General features: G+C 46.2%; 2 non-coding genes across 2 annotated transcripts; one reads left to right on the forward strand and one right to left on the reverse strand.

Annotated features, from left to right (window-relative positions):
- The first annotated feature begins 2924 nt into the window (after positions 1-2924).
- Positions 2925-2996, forward strand: trnaa-ugc (transfer RNA alanine (anticodon UGC)). The gene has a single exon. It is a non-coding gene; the product is annotated as a tRNA-Ala (tRNA).
- A 2951-nt stretch (positions 2997-5947) lies between these two features.
- On the reverse strand, positions 5948-6029 carry trnas-uga (transfer RNA serine (anticodon UGA)). The gene has a single exon. It is a non-coding gene; the product is annotated as a tRNA-Ser (tRNA).
- Between the last annotated feature and the right edge of the window lie 11770 nt (positions 6030-17799).

Genomic DNA, 17799 nt, shown 5'->3' on the forward strand with positions numbered 1-17799 from the left:
GTGTCATAGGGCAGACTGGGCACCAAGTCAACAGAGAGGCTGGTAAATGGATGATAATGAAAGGCAATATTTGTTCATGTATGCCATGTATTTTACCGTGTGAATCTAGCTTACTTTAGTTTAATGTTACTCAGCCCGTCATTAATGGATGGGCTTAGGTTAACAGACAGCAGCTAACTAACAAGCCAGTGCACTGACATCGTGACTGATTGTTTTAATGTATACCTAATAGACCATCAAGAAATTAAAAAAAAACTCACTACCTGAGCAACCTGTGTGGGTTGTAGACACCGCCTCATGCTACCTCTAGGGCTGAGAGCACTGACAAAATGCAAAAGTGAGCAAACATCAGGCAGAAAGGATGAGAGCAGAGAACTGGTCTGTGGTCAGCACCTGACTCACAGTCAGTGTTGATCCTAACTGGACAGGCTGAGTCCACAGAAGTGTGGCTGACCTGGAGTTACATTGTGGTGTTCAAGTGATCCTGTATCTTTTTGAGCAGTGTATTGGGCTGTGTATAAATGAGTGGTGAGAAATTTCTTTTATTGCAGGTGCATTGAAAAGTAGATTTTTAAAAATTGGATACACTGAAACTCGTCCTAATGGTAAATTTTTTATTTTAATCTCATTGTTCCATTAAAAATAATGTATCAAAATCAATGTCGTTATCAATTTTTGACCAAGTCAAGGCTAAAACCTCATTTTAACACATTGAAAATTATAACGAACAATCGTTAGGTGTGAAGCTGCTGAACAGATGCACGTTTGAACAGTGGGCTGTAGTTTATTTTTCCAGCACAAAGGAGGTGGTGTGGAGGAGGAGGTGGAGGAGGAGAAGGAGGAGGAGGAGAAGGTGGAGGAGGTGTGGAGGAGGAGAAGAAGGTGGAGGAGGTGTGGAGGAGAAGAAGGTGGAGGAAGTGTGGAGGAGAAGAAGGTGGAGGAGGTGTGGAGGAGAAGAAGGTGTGGAGGAGAACGAGAAGGAGGTGTGGAGGAGGAGAAGGTGGAGGAGGTGTGGAGGAGGAGACGGTGGAGGAGGTGTGGAGGAGAAGGAGGTGTGGAGGAGGAGGAGGTGTGGAGGAGGAGAAGGTGGAGGAGAAGGAGGTGTGGAGGAGAAGGAGAAGAAGGTGGAGGAGAAGGAGGAGGAGGTGTGGAGGAGAAGAAGGTGGAGGAGGTGTGAAGGAGAAGGAGGAGGAGGTGTGGAGGAGAAGAAGGTGGAGGAGGTGTGAAGGAGAAGGAGGAGGTGGTGTGGAGGAGGAGGAGGAGGTGTGGAGGAGGAGAAGGTGGAGGAGGTGTGGAGGAGGAGAAGGTGTGGAGGAGAAGGAGGAGGAGAAGGTGGAGGAGGTGTGGAGGAGGAGAAGGTGGAGGAGGTGTGGAGGAGAAGGAGGAGGAGGGGGTGTGGAGGAGAAGGTGGAGGAGGTGTGGAGGAGGAGAAGGTGTGGAGGAGGAGGAGGTGGAGGAGGTGGTGTGGAGGAGGAGAAGGAATAAAGAGTGCTTGATAGATGTGACATGTGACATCATCACACGGTCTGTGTTTGATGACTGGACACAGAACCAGATGGGTCTCTGTTGGCCACTCTTCCTTCCACCTGTATTTTTCTTTAGTCACCACTTTGTAAGAGTTACCTGTAAATGTGTTAAATAATATCAATAAACCACAACCAGAGCATTGTCCCTCACTGAAACTGATTTCATTTTGCACTTATTAGAACAAGTAACCATCAACATCAACAAACATCAACAAACGGTAAAATATTTCATATTCAAACATTACATTCAAACCGTCAAACATTAACGGTGCTTCAGCCCCGCCCTGACCGAGCTGCGGCGGCCACGCCCAGCTCTTCTTTGGTCTGGCCCAGCGTGCGAGGCATCTTCTTGCTTCTGCTGTCCTCCAGCTCCTCCAGCTCCCACCCCAGCGGTGGTGGTCCCCCCTCCCTGGTGGTGGGTGTTCTTCACGGGTTTCGTTTGGAGTGTAGTGTCACAGGTGTAGTTTGATTCCTCTTGGTTTGTCCCTCTGCCCTGGTGAGCCTCAGTCTTGTCAGTATTTTTTAAAATTTATTTTGCAGGGCCATCCCAACCCATCTCACCTACTGAACTGGCAACGTATTTTATAACTAATTTTAAACATGGTATATGGATCCTACTCGTTTTGTAATTAAATAAATCTTCTTTTTATGGTACCTGACCCTTGCCCTGTGTGTGAGTCAAACCTGTGTGCCCTTGTTTTCATTTCCCGGGTTGAGGCCCTCGCCTCCCCGGGTGGCGTTGTTAGCACCCTTTTCCCCTCCCCTCCTGAGCTCCGTCACATACTCAACACCAACCGATATTTTGAACATGTAAAAATTCAGGGCTCACTGCAGATTTCCAGTCGGGTTACAGAGACGCTCCTTGACACGGACATGTGCGGGTTTGCACCACTGTTCACTCACATATAGCACAATCCCTCCTCTCTTCTTCTTACCGCTGCCAGTCACATCTCTGTCCACCCGTATGGTCACAAAGCCGGGGGCAGCGACGGAGGTTTCCGGGATGTCTGAGTGCAGCCATGTCTCCATAAAACACCTTTTTTTAATAAGCTGCACTCACGAGAATCCTCGTGCCCCTCGTACCGTTAATGCAGCGCCGCGCCCTGGTGCTGCTGAGAAGGGGTCCAGGAGTTTATGCTTTGTTTTTCTTTGTTTGTTTGTTTATTCTGGGGCCCCTGGTAGTGCGCCAGAGAACCAGGAAGGACAGCAGGCAGCTCACCGGGGAGGCCGCACTTTACCTTGCACACACACACAGACAAATCTTGTCAAGACCGCAGTGCCTGTCTTTAGCATTCCTTGTCCATACTTACCTGTAGGGTCTTAACCAAGACCTGTGTGCACGTGTCTGTGTGTGTGTGTGTGTTCGCACTACTCGGTGCTCAGGCCCTAACAAAGGTGGGGGATGTAGCTCAGTGGTAGAGCGCATGATTTGCATGTATGAGGCCCTGGGTTCAATCCCCAGCATCTCCAAGGTCATCTTATGCTCCTCTGTCAGCTCAAAGAGTTAATTGTTTACACCTAACAAGTCCGATGTGCTTCATCTGGTCAAGTTCAGTAGAACTGATGGAGCCACTTGGGCTACGTTCAGTCTGCAGACTAATGCGACCTGTATCTGATATTGTCATGACAGTGTGAACAGCTCAATTCCGATTTTTTATTATACGACCCAGGTCACTTTCATATGTGGTCCTAAATCAGATACGTATCAGATATTTTGCAATGCGACCTCAGTCTGAACGGCTATGGGGCATATATCTGACTTTTGCGTCAGTGAAAGGTGACAGGCGTCACAATTCTGCGACACAGGAGCGGGCAGACAAGCTGTGTTGTTAGCAACAAGCGCCTGTTGCCAGGAAGTAGAGCCCAACTCCAACGCACGGCTCACAGATGAGGGAGATGTCGACTGTCTTGCTGTGAAAGTGACACAGAAAGGCGCCTGCAGATGTATTCAAAGGTTCTCGTCATTCTGAAGTTATGAATGTTGAATGTTATGAATGAAGTCAGTGTCGCTAAAAGCAGTCACATCACTGTCCCACCACTCCGCACCCACACGCATCTCTGTACAGACGCTGCAGCTACTGCGCTATTCCTTCTCAGCATTCTTCTTGATATTATTTGAATGTAATTATGTTGGCTACTCTCGGACATTAACGTAAACAAAGCCACACAAGCACACATTGTGTGACGTCGTGTCCTCTTCTGCGCATGCGGGTCACTTCAGGGCCACAGTCCGTTCACACAGGAGAGTGGTAGCAGTCGCATATTATTTTGTAAACACCAAAAAATTGGATTTCACCAAAAAATCCTAATTGAGCATTAAGACCTGCAGTCTGAACGTAGCCTTGGAGAAGTGGCGAAACGTGTTCAAAAAACAATCCTTCAGTCCAGGTGTCTCGATGTAAACTCCTGAATAAACTGAGTTGTTCTCAGCTAACCAACGTGCAGCAGCTGATCAATGAACACAGCTGCACTGCTTCCTGAACCAAACTGGGCCAGCTCTCCTCCTGCAGCCGCTTTTTCAGTGTGACTTTAGTATGAACACACCTTACGCAAGCAGGGACATGCTTGGAAGAGTGACTTTCACCCAGACCCACCTCCACCACATATAAACCATTTTTCCCACCAAACAGTTAGAACTGATGAAGCTGCTTGGAGGAGCAGAGAAACGTCTTCAAGAAAAACTTGAAAAAGAAAAAAGAAAAAAAAGTCCAGACGCTCTCTATGAACATGACCTGGATGACATGTAAATATACAGTGTGCTCTTTGTAATCTGTATTCTGGCTCTAAAACAAGTGCCCCTTGTGAGGGTTGAAGTCACAATCTTCAGCTTATGAGACTGACTCGCTGCCTACTGCACTAACGAGGCTCAGAAAGAGGTGAAACATGGTCTTATTTCTTTTTCTTTTTTACCAATGTGCCAATGTGAATTAAAAAATGATTAAAATTATATACACTATTATTTATTTAATAGTTGTGATTGAGATATATATTTAGTTTTCTTCAACATTCATCATTCATCTAATGCAGCTACAGTATCTCTTCTCTCATCTTCCTCACCTCTCTTCCTCTGCCTCAGTGTCTCCTCTCTTTCTAAAGCTGAGCTCCAGCTGACAGACTTTTCATCCTGTCTGTTACAGTTTTAGCTGTATGCAGATATCATCCTGGCAGACAATGGTCCACTATAGCAGGATAATAACAATACATTTTAAATGGGCGTTCGTCATGTAACCATGTTCTATAACTCCTTAAACCAGCTGACTGCTGGTTTAAGGCAGAGTGACTCAGCCTTCATGGATGAACCACACAGGTCAGATGATACTGTCCTCAGACCTGCTGTTCAGTCTGTTATGATGCTACGAGCACGTCACGCCCCCTCCCTGAACATGACCGGCTCGTTATCATCACTCATTCAGGTCAACAGCAAAATTAGCAAAACCCACATAGTAGCAACAAATCCTGCTCCTCCGCTACATGTTCACCTGAACTGTGGGTTCTGCTGTTCAGCAGCAAAACATCTTTAAACACTGTCTGTCTGTTTGTGTGAGGCTGCAGTGAGAGGGCTGTATGAGTTCTGCACACACGTTTCAAATTAAGATTAAGAATTTTCAATACTTTAAGGGCCTTCATTTTCCCACTATTGATTTATCAACTTTTAATACTGTTTAAGACCCCGCGGACACCCTGACTTCAAATGTCACTTTGTATAACAACTTCGTGCTGTGAAACTGAAAGTGTAATGTATTTTATTGTGTCAGCCTGAAACCATTCAACCATGTGTGGTCGAACGAGACTACACTAGTGTGCATGTGCATGGAGATCCAAATCCCAAACAATCCATGAACCAATAACACACACCGCAATTCATTTTATTCACCACTAGATGTCCTACTCGAGCACTGTGTCAGAGAGTGATAAGAGAAGATAAGATAAGATAAAACAGTGGAGACTGCGACCTGAACGCAGCGCCTTGGACCGCTCGGCCATCCTGACATGAACAGCATGCTGTCCACAACAAGTTTGGAAAAGCTCAAGGATGAACACTTAATAAACAATCTGAAATCTTCACTGACACTGAAGTGGACAGACTGAGAGTGTGTCTGTCTATGCTATCTCAACAAGTCTTGAGCCAGAGATGAGATTTTTCATCTGGTCACCACATGATGAATCATTCTGACTATTGTAGTACCTTGAGATCTGCCTTTCCCAGGTGTTTTGTCCTTAAGGTGAAGCAGTCTCTGCCTCAGGGTGAAACTGGGTTTGAAATGTGCTGGGACGTTTTATCCTTTGCCTCCTCATTGCACACCAGTTGTTCTCGGCCCAGCAATTTTAAAATGACAGTTTTTGGAAGTGTCAGATGGACTGTGCCAGGGTTTGGTCCTCAGACATGGAGGAGCATAAAGTGATCTTGGAGATGAAAGAACCGTTGTTGGCAGGATTCGAACCTGCGCAGGGAAACCCCAACGGATTTCAAGTCCATCGCATTAACCACTCGGCCACAACAACTAGGAAAAGGTAACAATGAAGAGTCTGATGACCCAGGTTGGTTCTGTCAATGAGTGCATGGTCTTGTCCAGGTTGTCCTGTCCAGTTTGGTGTTGGCGCTCCTTTACTTGTTTCCATTTCATTCGAAGGTAAATCTGCGCCGACCAGAGTCTCCGTTTGACAGACAGCTATCACAGAAAGTTAAAAGTTAAAAGTCAAAATTCCAGAATGAAAAGAAATCTAGAATAAGTGGCAGCATTCCAGTATAGACATCAGTATTCCAGAATGATAGGCAGAATTCCCTGCTCTCACTAATTTTAATTAATTTAATTTGAAGTAATTGCTGCTCTCACTGACACTTCTATCAGCAGTATTACTACACAGCTGGCTGCATGGCAGTGAATGACATGCTGATTACAAACACAAGTCCACTGTGATGGTTCACTTAGACAGGCACTGAAATGTTCTTCTTTGTGGAGCCTCTTCCAAACCATGATCTGACAACTACTAAACATCCAAGACATGAACAATAAAAATCAACCTTTCATTCATGTTAGGCTGAAAACACATCAGAAGAGTCTTCGTCACTTTGTGAGATCAGTGAGGAAGAGTATGTTCCTCAAACAGAAAGTGAGACTTCAGTAGATGTCAGACAGCACAAGAGAAGCAGAAAGACTGATGTGAAGCATCAAGGTATCATGCTGAAGGTTAGTTCATACTTTTAGACCTTCCTCACTTTGTGAGGCCTCAAACAGTCTTTATGCTGCTAAATATTGTATTAGACAAATGGAAAAGAATCATTGTTGTGCTAATATCACAGATGGATAGCATCTCCATCACAGTCTAATATAATGTTGTGGTCCAGGTGCTCCTAAAGCTGTCAGAAGATGCCATCTTTCAGTGTCTCCTTGAAGCCTGTGTAGACGAATGTATGGAGAGCAGCAGCAGCTTTGTTGTGAATCACAGCTCTCAGTCCTTGTAAATGATTGGAATGCATGTAGTGCTGTTTATTTCCACATTGTCCTGTTTAGCTGTCCAGGAGACTTACAGGCACACAGGTCAAATGAACAGTAACACTTTGGATTTGTGGGATCAACACTCAAACTGCAGCAAAGACAAAAACAATGTCTCATTGTAGTAAGTTAGTCAATCAGCTACAAGCTGAATGTCTGTCCTGACCTGGACACATAAAACTTCTGTCTATGCACACAATTTACAGCCATAATCCCGGTGAGGACAGTTGTGTGTCTTTCCACTCTCGTTGTTGTACAGTAAGAAGCATGAGCTCAGGACATTTTCAGCAGTAAATTTGCTCTGTTCTAGTTCACCATTTTGTCTGGCTCTCTGCTTATGTTCTGCTTTGAACTGCTTGTTAAACATTTTGTATTTATTAGTTATATTTAACAAGAAAAAAGTTTTCTTGGATGTTTTGGATTGATTAGGCTGGAATGAATGGCTTGGAATAGCTGGTGGTCTCCTGGGCAGTGACAGCACGTCTTCAGGTTCTTCAAAGTCCACCTGAAAGCAGGTGAAGAAGTGATTTACAGCAGAGGAGTCAAAAGGCAAGGCAAAAATAATTATGTACAGAGGTACAAATACTGGAAGTACATGAAATGTACATATACACACATCTGGTTTTATCTTCATCTTTCTTGAACAGATTAGTCCCTAAAATAATGTGTTCAAATAAGGTTTAGCTGAAAATATTCCCCTCCGTGGACCGCCACCTTACTGTGGTGGAGGGGTTTGAGTGCCCAGATGCCCCCAGCAGGGTCTCCCAAGGCAAACAGGTCCTGGGTGATGGGCCAGACTAAGAGCGGTCCAAATACCCTTTATGATGGAAAGAAGAACAAGGACCGTGACGTCGCCCGGTATGGCACAGCCGGGGCCCCACCCTGGAGCCAGGCCCGGGGTTGGGGCTCGAATGCGAGCGCCTGGTGGCCGGGGGCGTGGGGCCGACCTCCCATGGGCCCACCACCGGTGGGAGGAACCGTAAGGGGCCGGTGCAGAGTGGATTGGGTGGCAGTCGAAGGCGGGGGCCTCGGCGACCTGATCACTGGACACAGAAACTGGCTCTGGGGACATGGAATGTCACCTCGCTGGGGGGGAAGGAGCTTGAGCTTGTGCGGGAGGCTGAGCGGTACCGACTAGATATAGTCGGGCTCGCCTCCACGCACAGCTCGGGTTCTGGAACCCAACTCCTTGAGAGGGGCTGGACTCTCTTCTATTCTGGAGTTGCCCATGGTGAGAGGCGGCGGGCTGGTGTGGGCTTGCTTATAGCCCCACAGCTTAGCTGCCATGTGTTGGAGTTTTCCCCAGTATGTGAGAGAGAGTCGCCTCCCTGCGCCTTCGGGTTGGGGAGAGGTCTCTTACTGTGGTTTCGGCGTATGCGCCGAACAGCAGTGTAGAGTACCTGACCTTCTTACAGTCTCTGGGAGGGGTGCTGGATAGCGCCCCAACCGGGGACTCTGTCATCTTGCTGGGAGACTTCAACGCCCACGTGGGCAGTGACAGTAACACCTGGAGAGGCGTGATTGGGAGGAACGGCCTCCCCGATCTGAACCCGAGTGGTGTTTTGTTATTGGACTTCTGTGCTGGGCATGGTTTGTCCATAACGAACACCATGTTCGAGCACAAGGTTGTCCATCGGTGCACCTGGCACCAGGACACCCTAGGCCGGAGGTCAATGATCGATTTTGTAATCGTGTCAGCTGACCTTCGGCCTTGTGTTTTGGACACTCGGGTGAAGAGAGGGGCTGAGCTGTCAACTGATCCCTACCTGGTGGTGAGTTGGATCCGTTGGCGGGGGAAGAGGCTGGACAGGCCCGGCAGGCCCAAACGTACTGTGCGGGTCTGTTGGGAGCGTTTGGCCGAACCCGCCGCTAAGGAGATCTTCAACTCCCACCTCCGGGAGAGCTTCACCCAGATTCTGAGGGAGGCTGGAGACATTGAGTCGGAGTGGGCCGTGTTTTCCACCTCCATTGTCAATGCAGCTGTCCAAAGCTGCGGCCGCAAGGCCTCTGGTGCCTGTCGTGGCGGCAATCCCCGGACCCGGTGGTGGACACCAGAGGTCAGGGATGCCGTCAAGCTGAAGAAGGAGTCCTATCGGGCCTGGTTGGCTTGTGGGACTCCTGAAGCAGCTGATAGGTATCGGCAGGCCAAGCGTGCTGCAGCGAGGGCAGTTGTAGAGGCAAAAACTCGGGCCTGGGAGGAGTTTGGGGAGGCCATGGAGGAGGACTATCGGTCAGCCTCAAAGAGATTCTGGCAAACCGTCCGGCGCCTCAGGAGGGGGAAGCAGTACTCTGCCAACACTGTACTCAGTGGGGGTGGGGAGCTGTTGACCTCGACTGAGGGGGTGGTTGGACGGTGGAAAGAGTACTTTGAGGGTCTCCTCAATCCCACCAACACGCCTTCTATTATGGAAGCGGAGGCTGATGACTCAGTGGTGGACTCGTTCATCACCTGTGCTGAAGTCGCCGAGGTAGTCAAAAAGCTTCGCCCTGGGTACCTTAAGTCTCTGGATGTTGTGGGGCTGTCTTGGTTGACACGCCTCTGCAACATCGCGTGGCAATCAGGGGCAGTGCCGCTGGACTGGCAGACCGGGGTGGTGGTCCCTCTTTTTAAAAAGGGGGACCGGAGGGTGTGCTCCAACTACAGGGGGATCACACTCCTCAGCCTCCCTGGGAAAGTCTACGCCAGGGTACTGGAGAGGAGAATTAGACCCATAGTCGAACCTCGGATTAAGGAGGAGCAATGTGGTTTTCGTCCTGGCCGCGGAACGCTGGACCAGCTCTATACCCTCCACAGGGTGCTGGAGGGTTCATGGGAGTTCGCCCAACCAGTCCACATGTGTTTTGTGGACTTGGAGAAGGCGTTCGACCGTGTCCCTCGCGGCATCCTGTGGGAGGTGCTCTGGGAGTATGGGGTCCGTGGCCCTCTGCTGAGGGCTGTTAGGTCCCTGTATGACCGGAGCAGGAGTTTGGTTCGCATTGCCGGCAGTAAGTCAGACCTGTTCCCAGTGCATGTTGGACTCCGGCAGGGCTGCCCTTTGTCACCGGTTCTGTTCATAATTTTTATGGACAGAATTTCTAGGCGCAGCGAGGGACCGGAGGGGATCCGGTTCGGGAACCATAGGATTTCATCTCTGCTTTTTGCGGATGATGTTGTCCTGTTGGCTTCATCGGGCCGGGACCTCCAGTGTGCACTGGGACGGTTTGCAGCCGAGTGTGAAGCGGCTGGGATGAGAATCAGCACCTCCAAGTCTGAGGCCATGGTTCTCGACCGGAAAAAGGTAGTTTGTCCTCTCTGGGTGGGAGGAGAGCTCCTGCCCCAAGTGGAGGAGTTCGGGGTCTCGTTCACGAGTGAGGGAAAAATGGAGTGGGAGATTGACAGACGGATCGGTGCAGCTTCCGCAGTAATGCGGTCGCTGTACCGGTCTGTTGTGGTGAAGAAGGAGCTGAGCCGGAAGGCGAAGCTCTCGATTTACCTGTCAATCTACGTTCCTACCCTCACCTATGGTCATGAGCTTTGGGTAGTGACCGAAAGAATGAGATCGCGAATACAGGCGGCCGAAATGAGTTTCCTTCGAAGGGTGGCTGGGCGCTCCCTTAGAGATAGGGTGAGAAGCTCAGTCACCCGAGAGGAGCTCGGAGTAGAGCCGCTGCTCCTCCACATCGAGAGGAGCCAGCTGAGGTGGCTCGGGCATCTGGTTCGGATGCCTCCTGGACGCCTCCCTGGGGAGGTGTTCCGGGCATGTCCCACTGGGAGGAGGCCCCGGGGAAGACCCAGGACGCGGTGGAGAGACTATGTCTCTCGGCTGGCCTGGGAACGCCTCGGGATTCCCCCAGAGGAGCTGGAGGAAGTGTCTGGTGAGAGGGAAGTCTGGGTGTCTGTTGGAATCAATGTACATAAGTTATCCTACTTTTACTTCATTATATGAGTTACATCTTACGTCATTATATGAGTTACATCTTACTCTTTATGTGTGCATAATGATTTAAGTATCTTACTGTGTGTAGTAGCATTTACCCTGTTGATTTATGCTTCTGTTTGAGTTAACCTAAATCACATGAGTGTTTTCTATTTGAGTTAACCTAAATCACATAAGTGTTTATGTTTGAAGGTATGCTTACTCTAGTTGAACTTTGACATGTCTATACAGCATGGTATGTGCAGCTTAACCACTTTACAACAGGTCAAGACTGGAGAAAGAACAGAGGCCGAAGATGACACACACACACTTTCACACAGAGCTTGTTGAAGATGTTCAAGGACATCGTAAAACGAAACTAAGATTTGTGATGCATGAACCCTTTGTCCCTTAGTAAACTATGTATTAGGGCGTTCCCAACTAATAAAAGGCTTGGAGAACCCAGAGCTGCTTCAGAGTGGCGTGGGAGATTGTAACTGAGCAGTCTCTGGTCACTCTCCTTGCAAGTAAAAGATATCTAACTCTCTGTGTCTCTTTTGTACAGGTTGTGTAATACAAATGTTTGGGGTTTGAACCTAACATTTAATTGGTCCTTCGAGCCGGATTCCAAGATACCTGACGATCCCAGCGGACGAGGTGAGATCCAGAGAAAGACAGTGGCCACTGCTTGAGACCCTTTCCGGGACTGGTCCCTCCCTCGTGGGCTGGGGTCCGATGGTTGACGGAAAGTCCAGGAGACACAGACGAGTGTGAGTATAGATTTCCTTAAAAAGGGGGAATGTGTGAAAGACGCGCGCAGTAAAAGATAAGAAGTACAAGAGGATGGTGAAATCCTCTGTGTGTTGACAAGAGGATAGTGAAATCCTCTGTGTGTTGACAAGAGGATGGTGAAATCCTCTGTGTGTTGAAGAAGTGAAAAAGTGAATAAAACCCTGACAATTCTAGACTCTATCAGGTCAAGTAAAAAAGTCCGCAGGAGGGTAGACTCCCCTAGTTTAAAACGACTAGTTAAATTCTACGTAGGACAGCGGAACCTGTTTGGCAACTGTGTTAAAATTAAAAAGTGAAGTGCACGTTCGAACAAAAAGGTGTGAAAGTGAATGTGTGAATGGAAACATAATTACCACTAGGTAATTATATTTCATATAAAACAACAAGACTCAAATGGTGAGCCTTTGTGGATGCATATAGGCAAGAAAACTCCACCTGAAAAGGTTGAAGTGAGTTTTACCACAAAAGGTTGTTGATTGCCATCTTGTTGAAAGAAATCCAGTGATAGAATACAGCAGGTATTAAGACCCACTGGATCCAACATCTAGATCAAAATGGGGAAGGGGCAAAGCAAAACCCGACAAAAGTTAATTGATGAGTTAACTTGTAAAGATTGGAAAATAGTCCAAAAGGCAGATGAAGCCGCGATAGAACCGTTAGGTCATTGGATAAAAAGGTATAGTTTTAATGGTAAACTATCAACTACTAATGTAAAAGACCTGCAACTCAAAATTAGGCTCAAATGTAGAGATGATAAAAATAAATTGAAAAAAGAAGGTTATGAACACACGCAGGTCTGGATCAAAATAGCAGGACAGCGTGAGGAGGGTGAGAAGAAGGCGAGACGGGAGAGGGATGAGAAAAAGAAAAAAGGGGCAGCAGGCAGTGACAGTGTAGGAGAGAAACAGACATTGATGTTTCACAGGAAGGAGGATGATGAATTTAGTGGGCCATATGCAGAGGCTAGACAGCTGTTGCAACAACAGGCTGAGGTCTCCGCTCCAGACACACACATAGCAGCGGGGCCACCAGGGGGGCCACCCAAATACACACCTCTTGCAAATGCAATTTCACAGCCCAGCTACGCACCTCCTGTATTTGAAACTCCACACACAATGCTGACCCGTTCAAAAGGCAGTGTAGGAGACTGGTCAAAAGGCTTAACAACCGGAATACAAAATATGTTTTCTCCGAAACCAAAAATACCTGATTTCTCACAAGAGAGAGAAGACACAGATGTTTTCCCTCTAATAGAATTACCTAATCCACGCGCAGGCCAGGAGGGTGAGAGAGAGGTGATTAGAGTATTCAGAACTTGGACTCAAAGTGATGTTAAAAAAGCAGTTGAGGGGATTCCACACCCTAAGGAGGATGTTGAGGAATGCATCACACAAATGGAAAATCTGCGACAATCATATCATTTAAATGGAGCAGAAGTTCAGCAAATTTGGATGACCTTAACAGGTCCTGACTGGTTTTATGTAAAAGGAAATTATTCCCCTACTGATGCACAAAACCAGATTCATCCTCCTGAGAGTGGGGAATTAAATGGAAATGTGAATCCGCTTTTAGACCGGATCAGAAACAGATATAGAAGGAGAGCAAATTACACTGAAATTGGAAGGTGTAAACAAAAGCCAGAGGAGCCGTTTGAGGAGTACAGAGTAAGGATGGAGAAAATTTTTAGAGCGCACAGTGGTCTAGTGATGGATGACGCTGATGATGGAGCTTATAAACAACAGCTAAAAAACGCTTTACACTCAGGCTCACTACCAGAGATTAGTGGGTGGGTAAGTCGTCATTATATAGGCATGAGCGGGGGAACACTCGCAGAGTATGTAAATCATGCCCTGCATGCGGAGAAAGTCATTAACAGCAAAAAAGGAAAAAAGGAGTTGGTCTTCTATCAGGAAGAAGAAGAGCCAGATGTGTTTTATCAACAAGCCAGAGGTCGAGGTCGCGGACGCGGTAGGGCCAGAGGCAGAGGAGGTTTTAGGTCACGCTCAACTGATAACCCCAGAGCGTGCTGGTCATGCGGAAAGGAAGGCCACATAGCGAGAGATTGCAGAAGCAATCCCTCCCCCCACAGTCACGGGACAGCATGACTAGAACATACACAGTTAGAAGGAGAACCTGAGGGAGAGGTTGATGAAGGAGAGGAAGTGTTAAATCTAGAGGATTTGTTTTTTGAGGAGAAAATAAGGCCAGAGATCACTATAATGGTACAAGGCACTCCAGTTAAATTTCTTTGTGACACTGGAGCGTGCAGGACCACAATTAGAGAAAAGCTACCGCACCTTTCATTGGGCCCTAATTATTCTACTGTACGATCAGCACAAGGTGCTATTAAAATGGTCCAAGAAACAGAACCTATATGGCTTAGAGACCCGAAAGGAAAATCATGTCAGCTATCAGTTTTGTGGCTGCCAGAATGTCCAGTAAATTTGCTTGGAAGAGATGCCTTAGTTTCTCTAGGCCTAGCCATTGTACCAACACCTGAAGGATTAAAAATGATCAGACAAAAACCAGATGAAGTATATGTAGTGCAAGGGACAGGGAAACCTAATTACTACTATACACTTGACGTTCCTAACAGGCCACCCATTTCTATGGGAGATTCTCTTATGAATGAAGGGAAAGGAGCGGTGAGGCAGGTTCAGGATCAAATGTCACCAAATGATTTGCATATCACCATGTGGTACACTGACCACGTTGATCCTAAGTATAAAGAACGTTTGGATAAAGTCACACCTGCTAAAGTGACAGTGACATACTTGTATTCTGATGGTATAGCAAATGCTGCAGCTGCAGTCACTGTACCAGATCAAGTTAAAACTTTGTACAGACAACACTGGAACCACATGCACATCTCTCTATGTAAACACACACATGCTAGATGGAGAGATCTCGGACAGCTAGTGAATAGAGGAGAGAAAGCGTGTGATTGGACAGCAACAGGTGTAAACACCTGGTATAGTGATTCAACTGAACTGACCAGAAAAGCATTATTCTGGACTGTGACTGTCCAAGCAGGAGTACATTTGGCTGAAACTGAAAAGTGACTTCACTGATGAGCAGGAGAATTTATTGAAACAAGTTCCCTCTGAACTATGGTCACAAGGACCCACGGATGTAGGACTAGTGAAACGAGCACAACCGGTAATAATCAGGCCCAAAACAGAACATCGTCCTAGAATAAAACAGTATCCTTTAAAGCCTGATGCAATGGAAGGAATAGAACCGGTAATTGAGGATTTAAAGAAAGCAGGTGTATTGATAGAATGCGCAGACTCCCCAGTGAACACGCCTATTTTTCCAGTGAAAAAGGCGCCTCCATCTACAGGGTGGAGGATGGTTCAGGATTTGATAGCAGTGAATAATGCAGTAATTCAGAGGTCTCCATGCGTAGCAGACCCACATACACTATTAAATTCACTGAATCCAAAAGCTAAATATTTTACTGTGATAGACATAAGCAATGCATTCTTTTCGGTACCAGTGCATAAAGATAGCCAATTCTGGTTTGCATTTACTTTCAAAGGGAAAAGATACACATACACCAGGTTGCCTCAAGGTTATTGTGAAAGTCCAACTATCTATTCACAAGTAATTGCTTCTAGTCTTTCCACTTTTGAACCTCCAAGTAAGAGTCAATTGCTTACTTATGTAGATGACATTCTCGTGGCGTCAGAAACAGAGGCAGGCTGTAAAACGGACACGATTGCATTGTTAAAACATTTGGCACAAGAGGGCCATAAAGTAAACAAAAGCAAACTACAGTTCTGTCAGGAAAAAGTAAAATATTTAGGACACCAGTTATGTACAGGGGGGAGAACAATACTGGAGGAGAGAAAAGCTGCAATTCTACAAGCACCCAAGCCACTAACAAAAAAGCAGATGATGTCATTTTTAGGTTTGACTAATTATTGCCGAAGTTGGGTGCCGAATTATGCAGAATTAACTGCACCATTGCAGTCTTTGATGTATAAGGAAGAATTGAAAATGTCTGACAGCCTTAAGTGGACAATTGAAGCTGAAAATGCTCTGTGCAATTTAAAACAGGCCATGGTAAGCAGCTGCACATTGGCCTTACCAGACTACCAAAAGGAGTTTGTGCAAATGGTAGATTGTAAAGGATATTTCATGACCTCAGTTTTGACACAAATGCATGGAAATAAACTCAGGCCAATTGCCTACTACTCGACAAAGTTGGATGCTGTAGCATGTGCATTGCCTCATTGCGTGAGAGCAGTGATCGCTGCGTCATTGGCTGTAACTTCAAGTGCAGACATTGTACTTTTTCATCCGTTACTTTTAAAAGTCCCTCATGCTGTGTCTGCCCTATTATTGCAAACCAAAATGACTTTTCTCTCCCCGGCCAGACATTTATCCTGCATGTCCATTTTACTCTCACAGCCACATCTAAAAATAGAACGGTGCACAGCACTTAACCCGGCTACACTCGTGCCCACGGAAGGGGAGGGGGAGCCTCATGACTGCGAATCTCTATCAGAACAGACAGCTAAGAGCAGAGCAGACTTACAGGACATTCCTTTACAGCAGGGACACACACTGTTTGTTGACGGTTCTTCTAAAAAGGATGATAAAGGAAAAACAAAGACAGGCTATGCTGTCGTAACACAAGATAAGGTTTTGAGAGCAGAGGCACTCCCTCAACATTTTTCTGCACAAGCAGCAGAATTAGTAGCTCTCACTGAAGCTTGTAAATTAATGAAAGACAAAATAGCAACAATTTACACTGACAGCCAATACGCATATGCAACAACTCATACATTTGCGCAACATTGGAAAAATAGAGGCATGATAACATCTACAGGAAAACCAGTAACACATGCAAAACTTCTCTCAGAACTGCTACAGGCTATAAATTTGCCAAAACAATTAGCCATATGCAAATGTGCAGCACACACAAACGGGACTGATCTTATTTCTAGAGGAAATGCATTTGCAGACAAAACAGCAAAAGAAGCCGCGCAGGGTGAAATCCATGTTTTCAGTATGTCAGACACTAGCTTAAACCATGACATACTACGTGATATGCAACAACAATCACCCAACCAAGAGCTGGAACAGTGGAAACGAAAGGGGGCACAACTAAAAGAGGGAATATACACATGACCAGAAAATAAACCAATCCTACCAAAAAATCTATATAAATGGGCCGCTATATGGAGCCATGGGCAAACACATGTCTCCACAGGGGGGATGTTGAGCTTGGTAGCCAGAAAGTACACAACATATGGATTCAATTCCTATTCAAAAAATTTTTGCAGAGCATGTTTGATATGTGCAAAACATAATGCTCAAGGCAATTTGAGACCAAGAAGAGGACAGTTTCCAAAACCTGATTATCCGTTCCAGCACATACACATGGATTTCATAGAACTAAACAAAAGTGAAGGTAAAAAATACTGTTTAGTCATAATTGATTCCTTTTCAAAATGGATTGAACTATTTCCTACCAAAAACCCAGACGCACTAACGGTAGCGAAAGCTTTGTGTAAAGACATTATTCCTCGCTATGGGATTCCAGAAAAAATCTACAGTGATAATGGTTCTCATTTTGTAAATCAACTAATCTCTAACATAGGCAAAATGTTTTGTATAGATCTAAAACACCATTGTGCTTATCATCCACAGAGCGCAGGTTTGGTAGAGAGAATGAATGGAACAATAAAAAATAGACTTAAGAAATGTATGGAAGAGACAAACAGACCATGGACTAAATGCTTAGATTTAGTAAAGTTGTACATAAACATTACAAGTACAAATGGACTAACACCTTATGAAATTCTGTTTGGCAGACCTTACAGATTGCCTTTCTTTCAAAATGTGTGGGAAACTGATGACGAAAGTACTTTAGCTGACTACATGAGAAAAATGCTGGAGCAACGGAAAGAGGTGTTTAATCAGACCGATAACGATGATACATCCTCCGTGTTCCCACAGGATGACCAGCTAGTAGAGCCAGGAGACTGGGTCCTGATAAAAAGTATAAAGAAGAAACATTGGCATTCACCTAAGTGGGAAGGCCCGTATCAGGTACTTTTAACAACTGGCACAGCAGTG

Source organism: Parambassis ranga, unplaced genomic scaffold (genome assembly GCF_900634625.1).
Source record: "Parambassis ranga unplaced genomic scaffold, fParRan2.1 scaffold_21_arrow_ctg1, whole genome shotgun sequence".
Taxonomy (NCBI): Eukaryota; Metazoa; Chordata; class Actinopteri; family Ambassidae; genus Parambassis; species Parambassis ranga.